The 20,304-nt window shown below is 46.4% G+C and overlaps 1 protein-coding gene across 1 annotated transcript in view; it reads right to left on the minus strand.

Moving 5' to 3' along the window:
• Positions 1-20,304, minus strand: part of ptprn2 (protein tyrosine phosphatase receptor type N2) — a 724,318-nt gene that overhangs the window by 502,289 nt on the left and 201,725 nt on the right. The gene's annotated exons all lie outside the window — the stretch shown is intronic.

Below are 20,304 nucleotides of genomic sequence, written 5' to 3' on the forward strand. Positions count from 1 at the left end.
AAGCTGAGCTTTTTTTTTTTTAAGTCAACCCATGTTAACACCCAGATGATTACGCATTTAGTACCAAAAGCCATGTAATAACATTGCAAGGTGTAGCAAGAATATCTATTTAACTATTTTGTGGCATGAACAGTGATCACCGGCAACGTTTCCTTGGCATTGAACACAGGGGCCGGGAGAGATTACTGATCAGAGCTCGACACAACCATCAATCATCTACTGCAAATCATCACCCTACAACTACTCATAACTTGCACAGGACCGGCAAGATAATAAAACCACCCCGAGATATTTCAGAGAAACAGAGTCTGACAACATCTAGAGAAGATAATGGGAAGTGTCAATAAAAGGCTTGACATGGGCGATAGATACACCCCAGCGGTATGAATGTTGACTTCTGGAACTTCAGATAGCCTTTGCTTTCTCTCTCCATCCCCTCCCCCTTCCCAGTTCTCACCCCAGTCCCACTGTCTCCACCTACATTCTATCTTTGTCCTGCCCCCTCCCCGCACATCAATCTGAGGAAGGGTCTCGACCCGAAACGTCACCCATTCCTTCTCTCCAGAGATGCTGCTTGACCCGCTGAGTTACTCCAGCATTTTGTGTTTACCTAGATGGTAAGCAGGATATTGGAGGGGTGGAAGAGGGGTGTGGTAGGGGAACTCTGTGGTTCTGTCCCAAGCATCTGGAGACATTGCTATCAATGGGGAAAAGGTATAGGAAATATATAAAAGGCCAAAATCGCAGGAGCCGGAAGCTCTGATAATTGGAGTAGTTTTAAAAGCTAAAGTAAGGTATGATCTCAAGAACAATTGGTATCAGACAACCTCTTTCACCTTGCAATATGTTCAAAGATTCTTTGGAGGAATGTTATTGACCAACATGAGCCAGGTAAGAAGCACTAGGGTAACAGTTATGGGCTTGTTTTGATCAACAGAGGGAGGTGGTTCATGAGTGCATTTGAGTCAGTGAAGTCGACAATGATGGAGACATAGACCGGTTTCACAGCAATGGGTGAGTTGAGGCAAGGGTTAGTACAAAGCAATGTTGCACAGGTGGCAGTCCTGGTATGGATAAGTGATCAAAGCTCATCTCATACCAATCTTGGCTGTAAACACTCAGGTCCAGCCTTGTTTGACTCAGTGGTCAGGAAAGAGAGATAGTGACTGGAATGTAAAACAAGCGTTCATATAACACTGAGGACTAGGAAGCAGCCACCCATTTGTCCCAAACTCCTGTGCCTACAGCGACAAGATATGAAATGAGTTGTGAGTGGATCTGACTTCTCATTCCAGCCGTGGGCTGAGCATAAAGTCCAGGATATTTCTTGAATATAGAAGTAGAAACAACAAACTGCAGGTGCTGGTTTATACCAAAGAGTGCTGGAGTAACTCAGCAGGTGAGGCAGCATCTCTGGAGAAAAAGGATATCCAGAGGATAATCCAGATTGATATGCACATTCTTGTGGCTGAATTACTGGTAAAACACAAAGTATCTGGTGCTATAACACCGGGATAAGCACTAAACCAAGAAAACCAAGCCCAAAGCCAAAGTAGTATCAATACTGTTTATACACACTTATGAAGTAGGACAATAAACCAACTCTAAATGCAATAATAAGCTATCTACATGTTAACAAGCATATAAAAACTAATCGTGTATAGGCAAGTTTATCATTGGGGTTATCAAGTGGTAGGGTTGCCAATTGTCCCGACATTCCGTATATTGGGCTAAATTGGTTTATCCCATATGGGACTGCCCTTGTCCCGTATTTGACTGCTACTACTCGGGTCGAGGGGACTGTCGGGTCGGAGAGCCGCGTCCGGGCCCCGCCTCACCTGTCCCGACGTAGTGCAGCCCATATAGTGTAGCAGCAGCGCCTATCCCGTGGCCCCTTCGGTCGGCAAACCGGCTAGCTGTCCGACCTTTGGACCTTCACTTACCACAGACACCGCCAGCCCTCCTTCTCATGGCCGATCATTGGTTCAGTTGGATGGGGTGCCGGACTTTGCGCACAACATCGCGCCGGCCAAAACTCCTCAGCTGGCGCGCTGGCTGGGCTTTGAGTGCAGTCCATTACCTGGGGCCAACTCATCATTCACCCAGTCAATAAATTGCCATCGGGAATTTATCTCCTATTTTGACCTTTTGTCCCTTATTTGGGAGTGAGAAAGTTGGCAACCCTATCAAGTGAACTCCCTTCACTCGTGTTTTGTTGAGTTGGGCCCACAACACCGTGTGAGGTGAGGCGTGAACGTGAGGTATAAGCTGAGTTCAGATCATTCTGGTACAATGCTTTCAATGATTCATTGTCCCATGAGTGAAGTGCAAACACACAGTGAAATTAGTTTCTTACAAACAGTCCAGGAGAGTATTGCCATACCTAAACACATCCCCGCCCAGCAAGTGTGCAGAAATACTGTGCTGATGCCGCTTGCAAGATGTGCCATGTGTTAGTGCCATTCAGTCCGTACACAGTTGGTATGGATAGTGCCCATTCCAGGCAAGCCCCAGGCTGCTGTTGGCCTCCAGTCACCTGGCCCATCGGCTTGAGTCTCCCAAATATTTTTGAAATGGGTAATCTGCTCAACGTGTACTGGGTGTCAAATCACTAGACAATGGATGCTGCTACTCTATGCATCTGTGAACCCATAAGAAGGTAGGTATCAGGAGCAGGAGCTGGCCACATGACCCCTCGAGTCTGATGGGCATTTCAATCAAATTCAGATACCTCACTTAGTAGAGCCTTAGCAACAGATATAAGAGAATAGAGAGATTTGTTTTCTATAGAGGGGCGTTGTCCAAACACAGACAAATGAAACCAGCATTAATAGGCATCTTGGTTGGTATGGATGAGCGGGTCTGAAGTGCCTTTTGCTGCGCTGTATATCTCTATGGTGTTATGATTCTAGTTTAGAACTGTGACAGGGAAGCAGAGCTAAGGCAGTGTTTGGTGTCACCAGTACACACAAGTCAATGGGACATGTGATATTTGACCAGGAGGAAGAGCTCTCGCTATTCTACGGCATGGTGGGGCTTATACCAGTAAACATTACTATCAAGACCCAAAGCGTCACCTATCCATGCTCTCCAGAGATGCTGCCGAACCCACTGAGTAGTTCCAGCCCTTTGTGCCCTTTTGTGTAAACCAGCACCTGCAGTTCTTTGTTTCCACATTTGATCGTCACTCTGATTACAAAGATTCCTGCTGGATACTTGAAACCTGGCTGTTTAATTCCAACATCAGGGGACTTTACATAATAGTTCATTGTCATCATCTCACATCGTAAACATTGAAGGGAGATGTACACAGCTTGCCTCAGTGTTGACTAGGATTGTGAAAGGACAATCTGCTCTGGGAACTTTGTGGATCAGATTGTATCCTGGCAAGGACGAAACTTATTATTTATCTATTCCAATCTTATATTCAACAAGCTTACCTTTATAAGCACAATCAATCCTTGAGGAAATTCACAGCGCACTATGCAAATGCTTAGATTACCAATGTATCACATCCTAACTAATATCCATATTTACTTACAGTTGGCAGATTACATTAATAATCTCTGCTTTAATACCTCCATACCATTTACCAAGTGAGATGCGGCAAATGAAAGGTAATGTGGATGCTGAGTCAAACCTAAGATAATCATCTTGGCAGAGAAGCAAGCCATTCAGCCCATCAAGCCCATGTTGGCTCCTTGCAGATTAATCCTATCAATCTCTTTCCCCACTGCCCTGACAATAATTTTCTCTTAAGAATCTATCAAATTCACTTTTGAAATCACTGAGTGATGAATTTTCACAAGTCAGTGATTTTTTATCATAACTGCTCTCTACGTAACAAAGTGGTCCTCACATGGTCCTTGTAATCTTTTCCCAAAACATTACATTTCTGTTACTGGTTCCTGAACCATTCATAAATGGGAACAGCCTCCATCCATCTGCTTTGTCTAAACCAGTTGACCTCTATCAAATCTCCTCTTCACCTTCATCATTCCAAGACAAATAGGATAAACATCTGAAGGCGAATCCTGGCGACAAAATCCTTCATTTCTGGGACAATTCAAGTTAATCTAAAGATCAGGCGTGAATGTGGTGCTGAGACTAAAAGCACAGATTAGCCGTGATTTGATTCAATGGCACATGTGACCTGCTCCTGATTCTTATATTCTTATAGATTCACAGATTCATAGAGTTATAGAATTACATTGCATGGCAACAGATCCTTCAGTTCAACTCAAGCAAACCAACCAAGATGTACACACAAGGAACTGCAGATACTGGTTTTCCAAAAAAAGACTGAAACTGCTAATCGGGACCCTCATATTATTCTCGCATCAAGGATTCACACCACCCAGGTCATGCCCTCTTCTTGCTGCTGCCATCAGCCAAGAGGTGGGGTGGGAGATTGTAACCTTCACGTGGTCCGCCCTGTTTCGACGAATGCAATCGTCCTGGAGTGCATAATCAAATAAGATCAGATAGAACAAGTTGTCCTACAACTTTAGGCTGTGCACGCCATACGCAAGACGAAGAAGCCAAGAGGTACAGAAACATGAAGTCCACACCACCGGGTTCACGAACAGCTACATTCCTACGACCATCAGGTTCTTGAATTGACCAAAACAACCCTAATCCTTCCTCAGCAACAGAGTACTAGGAACCTCTTGCACTACTTGGTTTCTAATTAGTGCATTTTTGTACTGTTGTCTTGTTTTTTTTGCATAGTATTCTTCTCAGTTTCTTGTACAATTTATGTGTAATTTACCTGTAATTTATGTTTTTGTTTGTTGCCTGTGTCTCGGCGCCTGTGATGCTGCTGCAAGCAAGACTTTTGCTATACCTGTACAGGTACCTCACTGTACTTGCGCATAGGACGATAAACTGCACCTGACTTGACATTTTTAACAACATTGCTTATTATGTTAAGTTTGTTAATTTTATGTGATTGCTTCAACTATATTACATGTTTACAAAATGTAAAATATTAATTGAAAAGTTTACTTTCATTTTCTGGTCCATGTGAAATAAAGTCATAGAGGCATACAGTGTGGAAACAGGCCCTTCAGCCCAACTTGCGCATACCGACCAATAGGTCCCAGCTACACTGGTGTCACATGCCAGTGTTGGCCCACAGCCCTCCAAACCTATCCCGCCCATGTACCTGTCTAACTGTTTCCTAAACATAGAAACATAGAAATTAGGTGCAGGAGTAGGCCATTCGGCCCTTCGAGCCTGCACCGCCATTCAATATGATCATGGCTGATCATCCAACTCAATATCCTGTAATTGCCTTCTCTCCATACCCCCTGATCCCCTTAGCCACAAGGGCCACATCTAACTCCCTCTTAAATATAGCCAATGAACTGGCCTAGACTACCCTCTGTGGCAGAGAGTTCCAGAGATTCACCACTCTCTGTGTGAAAAAAGTTCTTCTCATCTCGGTTTTAAAGGATTTCCCCCTTATCCTTAAGCTGTGACCCCTTGTCCTGGACTTCCCCAACATCGGGAAGAATCTTCCTGCATCTAGCCTGTCCAACCCCTTAAGAATTTTGTAAGTTTCTATAAGATCCCCTCTCAATCTCCTAAATTCTAGAGAGTATAAACCAAGTCTATCCAGTCTTTCTTCATAAGACGGTCCTGACATCCCAGGAATCAGTCTGGTGAACCTTCTCTGCACTCCCTCTATGGCAATGTCCTTCCTCAGATTTGGAGACCAAAACTGTATGCAATACTCGAGGTGTGGTCTCACCAAGACCCTGTACAACTGCAGTAGAACCTCCCTTGCGATAGTACCTGCAAAGTAACTGAAATCTTCAATGCATTTGGCTGTTCAGCTTGTTTAATGTCATTAATGCTGCAGGATACCAGGGATCTCTTTAAAAGGACACTGGAGGAGAGGAATCCCACATTACAGACCTTTGTGCACAACTCTCTTAGAAGTCAGTGTCATCTTCACTGGCTGCATAAACGCGGGCAATGTTTGCACACTGAATGTTAAACTCTCACAGGCTCTGGTAAAGGCCAACGTTGTTTTAAGCCGTACACTCTTCAGGCTTACAACTTGCCAAGCACACACAAACTCTGATAAAAATTAATTTGCAAGAAAACCTGTGGTGCATCATGCTGAGTCCCAATGTTTTATTTGAGGGAGCCCAGATCGGAAAGTAAATTCCAAGCATTCACTGATTGCAAAGGACCTGTGAAGCTGTGGGAGATGAGTTAATGACCGCTGGCAGTGGAGTGTAGGAAGTGCTCCCCCCGCTGGCGGTGATTGGGTGGTGAATGCTACAGAGACTGAACATGCAAGGAAGCTCAATCTGGCTTTAGACACTGGTGGCACGGTGGTGCAGCGGTAGAGTTGCTGCCTTACAGCGCTTGCAGCACTGGAGACTCGGGTTCGATCCTGACTACAGGTGCTGTCTGTATGTAGTTAGTACTTTCTCCCTGTGACCACGTGGGTTTTCTCATAAATCTTCAGTTTCCTCCCACACTCCGAATAAGTGCAGGTTTGTAGGTTAATGGGCTTCATGTATTGTCATCTAGTAGGTGTAGGATATTGTTAATGTGCAGGGATCGCTGGTCGGTGTGGACTCCCTGGGCCGAGGTCCTGTTTCCACGCTGTACCTCTAAACTAAACTAAACTAAACTCGCGTTTCTATCTTCAAAATGGGCACAGGTATATATGAGGTAGTTTTGGAGTCCAAGATTCACAGAGAAAGCTCACACAGTGACAGGGCGTATGTGCAAAGTCCACAAGGGCAGCACTGGAGGTGAGGATTGCACATGGCCACTGGAGATATGGTAGGCTGGTAGGCAGCTGCTCTACCAACTACACCACTGTATCACCCTGATGACAGACATTCGATGCTCAGTGCCATTTTGGCCTAAATCTGCGACTATGTCTTACCAGAGGGTGGTTGTAGTCTGGAATGTACAGTGGGAGGCAGATACACATGGGTTGGCAATGCTAAACAGGTCTCGGGGGAAAGCTGGGGGGGGGTGTAGAATGTGCAGAGTTGGGCAAAAGGCGAGTTGGGGAAGAGGGTGTTTGTTCTTCCAGCTGCAAACTAACTTGGTAATGGATTGATCACAAAACACTCAGCAGCAGGGCTGAACCGAATCGAGTACAATCCAGCCCAATATAGAAACGTAGAAAATTGGTGCAGGTGTAGGCCATTTGGCCCATCGAGCCAGCACAGCCATTCAACATGAACATGGCCGATCATCCAAAATCAGTACCCCGTTCCTGCTTTTTCCCCATATCCTTTGATACCGTATCTGTGCAGTGTGTGGAATTATGAAGGGAAAAAAGATCAAGTTTCGCATTTACTGCCAAAGAAGCACCAGGTCACATGGCTGGTGGCTTCAGCTCTGTGGCTAGAAAGCAAACCACAGGCAGGGAAGAAGGAAAGGCTTCACCATTCCAAGCAGAGGTGGGGTGGCAGCTGTATCCTCATCACCCTCTTGTGGATAAAGTCGAAGCCTGACAAAACAGCGGTCGGCAGTCAAGTCCCATTTGTTTAGTGAATGTTCATATTTTTAATATTGTGAACTTTGTAGCTAATTTTATTGTATTATAAAAAATACACTCTCGGGAAAGCTTGAAAGCAAATGCATGCTCCAAGGATTCTGTGGAAATCGCTAACTTACTGCAGCAGTAATTTCCTGCATATATTAACTCTCTCCCAGCGACACTTGGCAAATATTAACTCAACCTTCATCATCAGTAGAGAATATCTTTGCACGTCCCACAGAACATTCTCACAACCTTCTGTGATTGTTATCATGTGCCTGGAGAATACAATCCCAGGATTCTCTGCAAACCTGATAGAACTTTTAGGACGGCACGATGGTGCAGCGGTAGCGTTGCTGCCTCACAGCACCAGATACCCGGGTTTGACCCTGACTGTGCTTGCTGTCTGTACGGAGTTTGTACGTTCTCACTTTGACCACGTGGGTTTTCTCCGGGAGCTCCGTTTTTTCCCACACACCAAAGCGGTACAGGTTTATAGGTGAATTGACTTTGGTACAATTGTAAAATTGTCTCTAGTGTGTACAATAGTGCTAGTGTACGGGTGATCGCTGGTCGGTGCCGACTCGGTGGGTAGATGGGCCAGTATATAAAATGAGGAGAGGCATAGATATGATAGATAGGCAGAACCTTAACTCCTGGGGTGCAAATATCAAAGACTATGGGAAAAATTAATAGGAGATGAGCAGAGCAAGTTTTTTACGTAGTGGTGGTGGGTGCCTGGAGCATGCTGCCAGGGGTGGTGGTGGAAGCAGATGTGATAGTGGCATTTAAGAGGCTTTCAATAGGCACATTGAAATGCAGGGAATGGAGGGATATGAATCATATGCAAGCACTGGATATTAGTTTATTTCGACGTCACATTAGGCATGGACATGGTTTGCTGAACGGCTTGTTTCTGCATTGTACTTTTCTAAATGAATCTAATTCTACATATGTAAACCTCCATCAACTCTCAGGGATTCTGGGCAAGTATTCCCTCTCAGAGAGGGATCTGTATTTATGATGGTTAACATTTGATAAGCATTTGACGGCACTGTGCCTGTACTCGCTGGAGTTTAGAAGGATAAGGGGGTCCTCATTGAAACTTACTGAAAAATGAAAGGCCTGGATAGAGTGGATGTGGAGAGGATGTTTCCATTAGTGGGAGTGTCTAGGACCAGGGGCCATAGCCTCAGAATAAAAGGACGTACCTTTAGAAAGGAGATGAGGAGGAATTCCTTTAATCAGAGAGTGGTGAATCTGTGGAATTCATTGCCACAAAAGGCTGTGCGGGCCATCAACGGATATTTTTAAGGTGGACTTTGATAGATTCTTGATTATTATAGGTGTCAGGGATTGTGGGGAGAAGGCAGGAGAATGGGGTTGAGAGGGAAAGATATATCAACCATAGAAACATAGAAAATAGGTGCAGGAGTAGGCCATTCGGTGCAGGAGTAGGCCAAGCCTGCACCGCCATTCAATATGATCATGGCTGATCATCCAACTCTGTATCCTGTACCTGCCTTCTCTCCATACCCCCTGATCCCTTTAGCCACAAGGGCCACATCTAACTCCCTCTTAAATATAACCAATGAACTGGCCTCAACTACCTTCTGTGGCAGAGAATTCCAGAGATTCACCACTCTCTGTGTGAAAAATGTTTTCCTCATCTCGGTCCTAAAAGATTTCCCCCTTATCCTTAAACTGTGACCCCTTGTTCTGGACTTCCCCAACATCGGGAACAATCTTCCTGCATCTTGCCTGTCCAACCCATTAAGAATTTTGTAAGTTTCTATAAGATCCCCCCTCAATCTTCTAAATTCTAGCGAGTACAAACCGAGTCTATCCAGTCTTTCTTCATGTGAAAGTCCTGACATCCCCATGATTCAACCATGATTGAATGGCGGAGTAAACTCAATGGATGAAATGGCCTATTTCTGCTCCTATAACTTATGAACATGTATTCTTTCCAAAGATGATGTCAGCTGTAGCACAATAGTGGAAGGTGTTTTTGAAAGCAGATGGAGCCATTGGGGAGGGATGTTCTCTATGAGCTGGTCAATCATATATTAGCCAATCTGTCACCACCAACATCATGCATTCTGTAACGTGCTGAAGTGTTACTTCTGAAGATCCGAAAACTTTGTCATCATCAGTTCTCCTTTACCCAGCTTGCATGTTATGTGGTCAAAGTATTGCATCAAACATGACTTCGCTTTCATTCCTCCACTTTGACGCTGCATTCTAGTCTTTTGATTTTTATAAATGTGCGGCTCTGACCTCCTCTGATAATGGGTTCCAGGATTCTCCCAATAACAGGCGTTAGGCTAACCACTCTGCAGTTTCCTGCTTTCTTGAATATTGGTGTTGCATTTGAAGATTTCCAATAATCTGGGACTTCTCCCAAATCCAAGGAATTTTAGTAAATTACAACCAATGCAACCTCAACCCCTACTTCCTTTGAGAGGGCAAGCCACCAGGTCCAGGCGCATTGTCAATCTTTTCACCCTTCTGAATTTTGTTTTTCCATTGTTTTCCAAGTTCATCTCTGCCTCTGGTTATTTCATTATCTATCATAAAATAAAGACACAAAGAGCTGGAGTAGCCCAGAGGGTCAGCCAGCATCGCCTGACCTACTGAGTTACTCCAGCACTTTGTGTCTTTTTTTGCATCTGCAGTTCCTTGTGTCCTCATTACCTATTATTATTGGAATGTCTTTGGTGTCCTTTACCACTTAATTACCTAAGGTAATTAAGTAGAATCTTTGGCTATTATTAATTCCTGAAAATTACCCTTTAAGGAACCAACCTTTGTTTTAACTATCTTCATATACCAAACAAAAGTTCTTACCATATTATTTTAAATAATTTTCTAGTTTACTCTCATACCCTAAGTTCTTCCTCAACACAACAGTTTTTAACTATCCATGGCTGATTTCTGAAAAAGTCCCTTTCCCCTATTTTTTTGCAAAATTAACTTCCAATTTAATGCTATCCCTAAATTCTTTGGTTAGCCATCGATGGTGCATTTTTATTGTAGAACTGAGTGGGCTATTTTCTTCTCGGTGAGTGTTTAAATATGTCCTTAAATATTTCAGGCAGCTAAATGAATAAATGAATGAATACGTTTATTGGCTAAGTATTCACATACAAGGGATTTGCCTTGGTGCTCCGCCCACAAGTGACAACATGACATACAGTGGCAGTTAGCAATGAAACATTAAACATGAAACATTAATAATAAAACATTATTGATTAAACATGTGAATTAAATAAAATACCAGAGCAAAATGAGGCTACAGATTTTTGGTTATTGAGTAGAGCTACTACTCGTGGGAAAAAAGCTGTTTTTATATCTGGCTGTGGCAGCTTTGACAGTCTGGAGTCGCCTTCCAGAGGGAAGTAATTGTGGCCAGGGTGAGAGGGGTCAGAGATGATCTTACCCGCTCGGTTCCTGGCCCTTGCAGTGTACAGTTCGTCAATGGAGGGAATGGGACGGGTCTCAATTGGCAGTTTTGAGCCCCATATCTGGTGCTGGCTTTGGAGGGGGTCCAGAGGAGATGTACGAGAATTATCCCAGGAATGGTTGGGTTAACATATGATGAGCGTTTGAAGGCGCAGGGCCTGTACTCGCTGGTGTTCAGAAGCATGGATACCTCATTGAAACTTACCGGACAGTGAACGGTATGGATAGAGTGGATATAACCATATAACCATATAACAGTTACAGCACGGAAACAGGCCATCTCGACCATTCTAGCCCGTGCCGAACACATAATCTCCCCTAGTCCCATATACCTGCGCTCAGACCATAACCCTCCATTTCCTTCCCATCCATATAACTATCCAATTTATTTTTAAAAGATAAAAACGAACCTGCCTCCACCACCTTCACTGGAAGCTCATTCCACACAGCTACCACTCTCTGAGTAAAGAAGTTCCCCCTCATGTTACCCCTAAACTTCAGTCCCTTAATTCTCATGTCATGTCCCCTTGTTTGAATCTTCCCTACTCTCAGTGGGAAAAGCTTTTCCACGTCAACTCTGTCTATCCCTCTCATCATTTTAAAAACCTCTATCAAGTCCCCCCTTAACCTTCTGCGCTCCAAAGAATAAAGCCCTAACTTGTTCAACCTTTCTCTGTAACTTAGTTGCTGAAACCCAGGCAACATTCTAGTAAATCTCCTCTGTACTCTCTCTATTTTGTTGACATCCTTCCTATAATTAGGCGACCAAAATTGTACACCATACTCCAGAATTGGCCTCACCAATGCCTTGTACAATTTTAACATTACATCCCAACTTCTATACTCAGAAGGATGTGCAGAAGATTTTTATGAGTAGGAGAGTCTAGAAGCCAAAGCCTCAGAATATAGGATGTATCTTTAGAACGGCATTGAGAAGGGATTTCTTTAGTCTGAGAGTGGTGAATCTGTGGTATTCATTGCCACAGGCGGCTGTGGAGGCCAAGTCAAAGGATGTTTTTAAGGCGGGGATTGCCAGATTTGTGATTAGTAAGGGTGTTAGGGTTTATGGGGCGAAGGCAGGAGAATGAGGTTGAGAGGGAAAGATTGATCAGCCATGATTGAATGGCAGAGTAGCCTTGATGGGCTGGATATCCTTATTCTGCTCCTATAACTTATGAACTTGTGTTATCATTACTGACTGACCCTTCAATCTATGTTCCTAGACTACATTTGACTCCTCCAGAAATCACAGTGCTTTTCTGTTTCTGGGCACTTAATGAACCCAGTTAATGAGGCTACTAGATGAAGGGGGGGGGAATCAAGGGGTTATTGGAAGCACCGTTCCAATAATGCCAGCTCAAGATATTTCCCTCCACAGATGCTGCCTGGCTTATTGAGTTCATCCAGCAATTTGCTGCAGTCTTTTGCACCAGTATTAGCTTGTCAGCTATAGATACTTAAGTGCTGGAGTAACTCAGCAGTTCAGGCAGCATCTCTGGAGAACATGGATAGGAAACCATTCAGTCTAAAGAAGGGTTCAGCCCAGAAACATCATGTATCTGTGTTCTCCGCTGGAGCATTCTTCAGTGGGCGCTGGTCCAAAAGATCACCCATTATTTCCCCAGAGATGCTGCCCGATCCGCTGAGTTACTCCAGCATTTTGTGTCTATCGTTGGTATAAACCAGCATCTGCAGTTCCTTGTTTCTACACTTAGTTTGTCATCTCTTTGCCTTCATCTGTAATACGCTAAAGGATCGCTAGATGGCAGTTGACATCCACCAGCAAGATTTCACAATGACAACTTTTAAATTTGTTAAAAGAATATTTCAATTTTTGTTGTGTTTGCGCACCCTGTTAAAAAAGATACCTTCAGTAGGATTGAATCAGGAGAAATGCATTCAATCTACACCTCAGATAAACAGAAAGTCGCCACAGTACCTATAATCCACTCACTGGTATATCATGTGCTATCTAATGCGCCTGTCCCACGTCGCCGACTTTTTAGGCGATTGCAGGAGACTATGCAGTCGCCACATGGTCGGTCGGCACATGGTTGCAGTTGGTTGCCTTCATGGTCGTGAGGAGTTCCCGCATTTTGGGAACTAGGCGCGGCCTCATTATGGTCGCCGCCAATTTTTCAACATGTTGAAAACTTAGCGGCGACCAGAATGAAACCGCCATGGAGAGTAGCGAGAATTCTCGTGCCGCAGGTGCAGTGGTAGTGGGTTGCCAGGAGGTCGAAGGTTGTCGTAGGTTCTCATAGGTTGTAGCCGGTGCTGACCGGTGAATTTCATTGGCTCATTGGGGAAAAAAAACGTAAGCAATAGTTTTCAGAACCAAGGATAACTGATCGGTATTCAGGGGCGGAAATTCTGGGGGGTACGTGCTTTGAGAGGTGGGGGACGATCCCCCCATGTTTTGTCATCCGGACTTTATCAGCCGCTTTCTAAGGGCTGAATCGGCCCATTCGCGGGGCCTTTCAGCGCCCGTCGCGGATTAAAATCAAACTGCTGCATCGAGGCAATCAAGGCTTCCGATGTTGAAGCCCCCACTGGCCAATGAAAGACCCCGTGAACGGGCCGATGCAACCCCCACGGCCGAAACCTCGCATGAATGCATCTTGCTCTCTCCTCCAGCCCAGCGCGCCGCTTGACTCGGGTGTGATTCGGTACAGCGTGGAGTCGGCGCCCGATGAGCAGACGGAACCGGGACCGGGTCACCGCCTGGGATGCGGTTCTCTATCTGGAAGGCGGAGGGTCTGCAGACTCGATGGCAATTTTTTCGGCGACTGCCGGCACCCGTCATTAATTTTACTTCGGAGTCACGTGAGTGACTACGTGAAGAACCCACCCAGCGCGCAGGCGCGGCATTACGTCAGCAGTGCAACAGCGGCAGCAGCTGGAGCCAGGCTCTCCAGCTGCAGCATAAAGACGAGACCTCAGGTAAGTGCCTTTTTTGTTACAGAGTCGCGCTAGAGAGAATAATGGCCTCTCGCAAGCGACCAGCCAGGAGGACTGCCTGCCCTACTCCACCCGAGGACGGGTCCATAGCGGGACGGCAGCCTCTCGCAGCGGAGGAGCTTTTTCAACGCTCCCGCTCACCCGACACCGAGCCGCCCCCAGTGCTGCAGATCTCAACGCCCCGCACAGGGAGGAAGGCGACACAGAAAACCGACCGGCCGGTGTCCTCCGATGATTCGGAGGAACGGGAACACTCTCCCCCACCGAAAAGGGGAGACGCTCGGATAAGCTGCATGAGGCAGCTCCTCGAGCGTATGATTAATGAGGAGATGCGGCATCTCCCAGGAGGACGGGCTTTGCCCTCCTCCTCTCCACACCCTTCTGTACCCTCTATATTCGAGGGCAGTAAGGGAGGCCAGGACTGGGCTGGCCTATCCCAAGGGCAGGCGGAGGATATCGTCAGCATGCCGGGCGTGCCGGAAGAAGAGCTACTGGGTGTAGTGGGCCGATATGCGGCACCACCAACAACTGGGATGGTGTTGCCACCCAGAATGGCGGCAACTATAAACAGGCTGTCCAACAACCCGCTGCAGGACAAGGCTGTCCAGCAGGCCCTTGACAACTACATCGCGCCCGAAAATTGCGAGGCGCTGAGGGTCAAGACGGTAAATGGGCAGATCTGGAACCAGCTGGGGCAGCACATAAGGGCTCAGGAGGTCAAAATGCAGCGAGTCCTGAAGCTCCACTCAGCAGCCGTCACCGCCTTTGCTCGGTCCGTTGGGGATGAAGACTTGACCATACCCCAGCAGGATGCCCTCGCACTGATGTGCAGCACCACGTATGAGCTAAACAACCTACGGCGGGACAACATCAGGCCTGCCCTCAACCCAACATATGCCGGCCTCTGTAAAGCTCCAGCGCCCGAACGACAGGCGCTGCTATTTGGTGCGGATCTGGCCAAAAGGCTCAAGGAGTTGGAAGAGGCGGCAAAACCAGTAGGCCTCATGAGGGCAGGGCCAGGACCGAGCAGGGCGAAGACACCCAGTTGGCCGCACGCCTCGGCATCCACCAGCAGGTACCGAGCTGGTGAAAGCCTGGTGACCGCCTCCCACTACCCCCAGTGCTCTTTTTTAGAGCGGGGCCCAGGGCGGAGCCGTGGGAAGATGCGCCGCCCCACCGCAGCACCAACACGGACAACCTTGGGCCAGACCCACCGGAAACGACCCCACAAGTGAACATGGAGGTAGGTGGGTCTGGTTCCTGTCAACATACACAGACAAAGGGTGTAGTATTAACAGGGGGACGTTTGAGGTTCTTCAAGCATGTTTGGTGCTCCCTTACTAACAATCAGTTTATACTCAACAGTATTAGTGGATACAAGATTGAATTCAAACCAGGCGTAGAACCGCCAGTTCAGCACATGCCCCAAAGGGTGTTCCTTCCCTCGGCAGTTGAGAAGGTAGAAGGACAAGCTGAACTTGATCGGCTCGTGGCTAAAGGCATCATAGAAATGACCACACACGAGCCGCAAGAATTTGTATCAAATATTTTTCTCAAAACCAAAAAAGATGGTGGATGTCGCATTATTATTGATCTGACATCACTCAATCAGTCTGTTGAGTATCAACATTTCAAAATGGAGACATTTGTCACTGCCAGACAACTGATCTCCAAGGGATACTACATGGCAAGCATAGATATCAAAGATGCTTACTATTTGGTACCCATTCATAAAGATTACTTTAAATATCTGAAATTTATCTGGAGGGGCCAGCTATGGCAGTACCGAGCTTTGCCCAATGGTTTAACGACAGCTCCCAGACTATTTACGAAAATTCTTAAAGTGGCCATGAAGAAATTGAGAGAACTAAAACATTTAGTAGTGGCCTATCTGGACGATGTTCTCATATTAGGAAGAACACGGGAACAAGCTGTCGCAGGAGTGTTAGCCACTAAACAACTCCTTGAAACTTTGGGTTTTATCCTCCACCCAGATAAATCAATATTGGAGCCTACTACTAACATGGATTACTTAGGCTTCACTATTGACACGATTCACATGACTGTCACTCTGCCCAGGAACAAAACAGTTTCACTCATTGAAGCTTGTAGCCATTTAATTGCCACACCCGCAACCTAGAATACGGCATGTAGCCAGAGTTATTGGCTCTATAGTAGCAGCATTTCCGGCTGCCCAACATGGGCCCTTGCATTATCAAAATTTACAAAGAGCAAGGACTCATGCATTACGCCTTCATAGGGGGCATTATGATCGCAAAATGGATTTACCCGCTGAAGCCAAATCAGAACTTCAGTGGTGGGTTGACAATATTTGGCACAGTCACAGTCCTATCACCGTAACCAATCCTAACATAACCATTGCAACGGATGCCAGTGCTTTAGGCTGGGGAGCTACTAACTCCAAAGACAGCACAGGTGGCAGATGGACTAACTCAGAGGCATCGCTACTACAATCACTGGGCATTAACTTTTTGGAAATGCTCGCCGCCTTTTATGGGCTAAAAGCATATGCATCTGGTATGCGACACGTGCATGTTAGAATTATGATCGACAACACTACGGCAGTATCTTATATCCAGCACATGGGTGGCATTAAATCAGTATCATGCGACAAATTAACTGCTATAATCTGGCAATGGTGTGTCGAGAGACATATTTGGCTATCAGCTGCCTATTTACCAGGCAAACTAAATTTAGTGGCGGACACCAGGTCACGAAAATTCAACGACAACATCGAATGGATGTTGGACCCAAAATTATTTGCTAAAATTATCAAGCAATATGGTACGCCAGATATAGATTTGTTTGCGTCTAGGTTAAATCACCTACTACCCATGTATGTGGCTTGGGAACCAGACCCAGAGGCAGCAGCGGTAGATGCCTTCACGCTGGACTGGGGAAATTTCTTTTTCTATGCTTTCCCTCCCTTCTGCCTCATCAGTCGGGTACTCCAGAAAATTCAGGCAGACTCAGCCTCTGGCATTCTGGTCGTGCCCGACTGGCCTACCCAACCATGGTTCCCAATGTTCCACGACATGGTGGTAGAGACACCAATGGTCCTTCAACACCACCCCCAATTATTGACTCACCCGGTAACTGGCATTAGCCATCCATGCCACCAAAAATTGAAACTCCTGGTTTCCAGATTTTGAACAGGCCTTACCGGGGATTGGGGTTATCAGACAGAACAATCACCACCATGTCGGCATCCCTGCGAGTTTCCACCAAGAAACAGTACCTGACCTTCATCAGGAAATGGGAACAGTACTGTCTGGACGCAGGGACATCCTACACGACGACTTCGATCTCGGATGTGCTGGAGTTCCTGGCCCACCTGCACCATGATCTCAAGATGAGCTACAGTGCCATCAATACGGCTCGGAGCGCACTGTCCGCATACCTCATGCCGATAGAACAGCATAGTGTGGGATCCCACCCTCTAGTCATCAGACTCCTTAAGGGGATCTTTAATACCAAACCCCCTACACCTAGATACACTCACATGTGGGATGTGAGTGTAGTTCTCACACACCTTCGAGGTTGGCCTCCGGTGGGATCCCTGAGCCTGGAACAGGCCACTTACAAAACCCTCATGCTCATGGCGCTTGTCTCAGCTCAAAGGGTTCAGTCGCTCCATCAGCTTAATCTGAACTACATGGTGACCACCCCAGATACCATTACTTTCACCATGCCGGGGTTGGTAAAACAAAGTAGACCAGGTACATCAAACTCCCCGTTGATCTTCCGGGCTTACCCTCCAGAACCTAGGCTGTGTGTGGTGACCCACCTTCATCATTATCTAGACACAACCCAAACGCTAAGAGGGAGAGGGAAAGCCTTATGGGTTAGCCACAGAAAGCCTTTTGGACGGGTAACCAGCCAAACATTATCCAGATGGTTGAAACAGGTCCTCAGCATGGCAGGGATTAACACAAATGTTTTTAAATCCCATTCAACCAGGGCAGCGTCCACCTCAGCGGCGGATAGGATGCAGGTTCCCCTCGACCACATCCTCAGAGCAGCGGGATGGTCAAGGGAATCGACATTCCAACGATTTTACAACAAACCGCTGATGGAACAGGACGTCTTTGCGGATACCGTTTTAAAAACCGCAAAGTTATGATTTAAAGCCCATGGGAGCTATTTTGTTTTTTGTTATAGTTAATAAATATTTCTTTTATAACTAAACAAACTTGTTGGTCTCTAGCTACCACTTCCTCCCTCGATGATCTTTCGGCAGTGAGTGATATAACTGTTACACGGTTTGAAATCACAGACCTTTGAAGTCTTCACGTAGTCACTCACGTGACTCCGAAGTAAAATAGTAAGATTAAACGAGTACTTACCAGTACGAAGTTTGATCTGTATTTTATGAGGAGTTACGATGAGGGATTACGTGCCCTCCGCTCCCACCCTCATTATATAGATCAAATTCGGACTAATGTCTCGTTGGTCTTCACTATCTTTACTTCAACTAGTGTCTATCTGTGATTCCACACCGCTGCTTGGAAGTATGCCGCGCCTGCGCGCTGGGTGGGTTCTTCACGTAATCCCTCATCGTAACTCCTCATAAAATACAGATCAAACTTCGTACTGGTAAGTACTCGTTTAATCTTACTATTACCTTCCACAGGGCCCATGGCTGAAGCCACTGAAGCCTCGCCTGTGTGTGTGTGTGTGTGTGTGTGTGTGTGTGTGCGCGCGTGTGTGTGCGCGTGTGTGTGTGCGCGTGTGTGAGTGTGTGTGTGTGTGTGTGTGCGTGTGATGGAGGGTGTGTGTGTGTGTGTGTGCATGTGTGTGTGTGTGTGCGCGTGTGTGTGCGCGTGTGAGTGTGCGCGTGTGTGTGTGTGCGTGTGTGTGAGTGTGTGCGTGTGTGTGTGTGTGTGTGTGTGTGCGTGTGTGTGTGTGTTGTGTGTGTGTGTGTGTGTGAGTGTGCCCATGCGCGTGCAGCCGTCAAGAAATTGTGTCCCCCCCCCCCCATGTTTTGATGCCGATTTCCGAGCCTGATGTTAATGTCCACCGAGCTTCACAACCGTGTATCTCTGGCTTCTTAAAAGTTGTCTCCACTCCTTCTCTCCCCTTCCTCTCTCCCCCCCCTCCCCCCCCCCCCCCCCCCCCCCGTATAAAGGTAGTGACCCTTCCCGTACACTGTGCTTTCACCGTCTTAATTACTGTGCCAACCTTCCTGTTCATCGCGGTGTGTGTCTCTATCACCTTGGCTTTGCACCATGTGAATTTCACTCAGACAGTGCTCCGCCCACTTGCCCTGTCCCCGCCTGCAATGTGTGTTCCACTCTGACAGTCGCCTGAAAAATCGCCTGTGGGACAGGCCCAGAATGGCACAGCCACTGTTTACAAGGACATTGGGGTATAACTTAGAACAGCATCATTCACTCTGAGTTTGGAGGCTCAAGTGTGTTCGGCTACCAGAGTGTTAGTGCATGGGCAGGGAAGTTTGGACAGGGGAGACTAGGGCCAGAGGAGACTAGGGCCAGGGTAGACTAGGATCAGGGCAGAGAGAACATGGAGAGTGGACAGGGGAGTGAAAGGGGAGCATGGACAGGGGAGAGTGCACAGCGAGAGCGGACAGGAAATAGTTGATGAGAAGAATGGACAGGGGTGTAGTGAACATGGAGAATGGACAGAGGGAGAGTGGACCTTGGGTAAGGTTAGTCAGGGGAGAGAGGCTTTTGGTATGACCGGGGAGAATGGCAATGGGTGGGATTCAACATGGGTGGTAGCAGGAACTGAGAGCAACACAGAGTAAGGTGCAACAACGGGAGGATATTAGTGTTGGAATAGTTGGGAAAGCTTGGCTCTCTGCAATGCCTTGTAAAGAGGCTATGACACTGTGGAGAGAGGCAGCACGTATAAACTGTCCCCAGGACACGATGTCATGAGGTGATTGCTACGATCTGGCAATAAACAAAATTAATGTTGCATTGTGACTTGCAGAAAGTGAAGACCTTCGTCCTTTATTATCTGGCATTTCCTGAGCTCCTGTGACTTCAATGCGGCATTAAATCTTTAATTATATTGCATGTTAACATTACCATGGCAACATGGACACAAAACTCTTTGCTTTGACGCTTAGAGACCGGCAACTGTTATGGAGAACACAGATCACAGCTTTTACTGCTGTTTAATTGAAGACACTATCAAATCCACCATTTATGACAGCAGCTCCAAAGATAATACAAGAGACGGCTGTAACGAGCAATGAAAAGGTGGGTTTGTAATACACTGACAAGTGAGCAAATATATGAGAGATTTACCAACTAAAATTTAATAATTCAGCTCACAAATCATGAACTAGGTCATTCTGAAATTGTTGACAT

Source organism: Leucoraja erinacea, chromosome 2 (genome assembly GCF_028641065.1).
Source record: "Leucoraja erinacea ecotype New England chromosome 2, Leri_hhj_1, whole genome shotgun sequence".
NCBI classification, from domain to species: domain Eukaryota; kingdom Metazoa; phylum Chordata; class Chondrichthyes; order Rajiformes; family Rajidae; genus Leucoraja; species Leucoraja erinaceus.